A 2,610-nucleotide genomic window follows, 5' to 3' on the forward strand; every position below is an offset into this window, starting at 1 on the left:
GCGTGCACTCCTGGCTGGAGCTGCAGCACTGGGGCAAGGGTCTTGCAGCTGGGCATGGGGCTACTCCACAAACACTATGTGCCCAAAGGCTAGGCCGCTTCAGAGCTGGAGTAGCAGCCCTGTGGCCAGGGTGGGTAGGCAGGGGCAGCCTCAGAGCCGAGACCCATGTGGAAGGGTCAGCACCAGCTGGTCCCTGGTGGACTCCACCTTCAATGTCAAGCTGCAGGACTATGCTTGGACCTGTTTAGTGAGCACTAGGGTCTTTTTGGATGTCCTGAGCTCAGCGCTGCAGAAAGATTTCATATTGCACAATAAAAAGCCTTGAGGAAGACAGAATTGCTTGTGGAACATGCATGTTCCACCCCACCTGGACCGCAGATTGTGTGCATGTTTGATGAGCTCTCAGATTCCTTGTACAGAGTGGCTGACTTGGTTGAACACAAATATGGAATTATGTCAAAGTTTGCAAAAATTACTGTCTGATTAAAAAAAAAAAAAAAAACTCGTGGATTCCCTTGATCCAGAAACCAGGCAAGTGGTTGAACTGTTTATGTTTGATTTTGAAATTAGTGGAATCCATCTAGACAAAGAAAAGTGTAAAAGAGCAGTAGACCTCAATGTTAAAATCTTGGATTTGAGTAGTCCACATCTTATGGCAAACAACTTTCCCAACAAGACTGAGAAGCACCTCTTACCAGAACACATTCGCCATAACTTTTATCTGATGGGGATCGTATCATAATTGGTGGTCTCCATGCAGAAGCATGAGGTGACTTGGTGTGAGAAGCTGCTTACAAAATTTTTCTTTATCCCAATACTGGTCAATTAAAATGTTTAGAAGAATTGCTCAGCAACAGAGATCTTCTGGAAAAGTTGGTAGGTATTCTGTGTTTTCCCACAGGGCTCTCCAAGGAACAATAGTTAAAAATTCAGAGACTGTCATCCAGTTCCTTGAGAAATTCCCTGACCAACTTTCTGAAAGAACTCTAAAAGATTTTGAGATGATATGAGGGATGAAAATGAAACAGAATTCTCAAAATTCCAAAGTAATGCCTTGGGACCCCTGCTACCACAGTGATGTGATTCATGAACACAGGTATAATATTGAGCCTGGCTTACATTGCCTGTTTTTCTCCCTTGGAGCATGCATGGAAGGCCTGAATATTTGGCTTAACAAACTGTTGGAGATTTCCTTATATGCAGAATAGCCTGCAAAAGGAGAGGTATGTGTGAAGATGTCCAAAAACTGGCTGTCATTCATGAATCTGAAGGATTGTTGGGGTGCATTTAACTTTGATTTTCTTCAGCAAGCAGACAAACCACATCAGGATTGCCATTTTACAATCCATGGATGCAAGGTTAAAGGAAGACAGAGACTATTAACTCCCAGTCATAGTTCTTATGCTGAATTTTCCCCATTCCTCAAGGAGTTCACCAACTTGGCTAACTCCTGGAATGAGGGAAAATCTTGTCCATGAAATGGGACATGCTATGCATTGAATGCTAGGATGTACTTGTTACCAACATGTCACCAGAACCAGGCTGTCCCACTGATTTTGCAGAGGTTCCTTCTATTCTAATGGAGTACTTTACAAATGATTATTGAGCAACCAGTTTGCCAGACATAATTAGAATGGGCTACTGCCAAAAAAATATGGTGTCTCAACTTTGTGAATCTAAAAACGTTTGTGCTGCAGCCAATATGAAACTTCAGGTCTTTTATGCCACTCTGGATCAAATCTAACAGAGAAAGCATCCCTTGAAGAGTCCAACCACAGACATTCTCAAGGAAACACAAGAGACATTCTATGGCTTACCATATGTTCCAAATACTGCCTGGAAGCTGCGGATCAGCTACCTCGTGGGCTATGGTGCCAAATACTGCTCTTACCTCATGTCTAGGGCAGTCACTTCCATGGTTTGGAAGGAATGTTTTCTACAAAATTCTTTTAACAGGGCCACCAGGGAGTGCTATTGCAGGGAGATGCTGGCCCACAGTGGAGGCAAGGAGCCCATGCTCATGGTTGAAGGTATGCTTCAGAAGTGCCCTTCTATTGATTACTTTGTAAGTGCCCTTGTTTCTGACTTGGATCTGGACTTTGAAACTTTAGTCATGGATTCTGAATCATGGAAACACCCTAAATCTCTTAAATTAAGGTCATGTAGATATTGACTTTGTTATAAATGCTACAGGTGTGAAAGTTTGTTTCTGATTTCAGTGTTAACTTCTGTAATAACTTCTGAAAAACTTTAAACTCATAGAACTTGAGATAGATCATTTGTTCTAATTACATAGAAATGAAGAAAGCCTACAGATGTATGAGACACCATTAAGTGAATAAATATTCATATTATGGGTGCTCTACAAGGAGAAGAGAAGGGCAAAGGAGAGGAAAACATATTTAATAAAATCACAGCAGAAAACCTCTCAAGTCTTGGGAAATAGATGGTCATCCAGATCCAGAAAGCTCAAAGAATCCCAATTAGATTTAACCCAAGCAGGTCCTCTCTGAAGCATGTTGTAGTCAAATTGTCAAAAGTCAAAGACAATGAATTTTAAAAACAGCAGGAGAAAAGCATTAAGTCATACATAAAGGAATCTTCATTAGA

General features: G+C 41.5%; 1 pseudogene; it reads left to right on the forward strand.

The window, feature by feature from the left end:
• The first annotated feature begins 349 nt into the window (after positions 1-349).
• Positions 350-2,291, forward strand: LOC105537460 (annotated as a pseudogene).
• Positions 2,292-2,610: the final 319 nt, after the last annotated feature.

This window comes from Mandrillus leucophaeus, unplaced genomic scaffold (genome assembly GCF_000951045.1).
Source record: "Mandrillus leucophaeus isolate KB7577 unplaced genomic scaffold, Mleu.le_1.0 Scaffold1721, whole genome shotgun sequence".
Taxonomy (NCBI): domain Eukaryota; kingdom Metazoa; phylum Chordata; class Mammalia; order Primates; family Cercopithecidae; genus Mandrillus; species Mandrillus leucophaeus.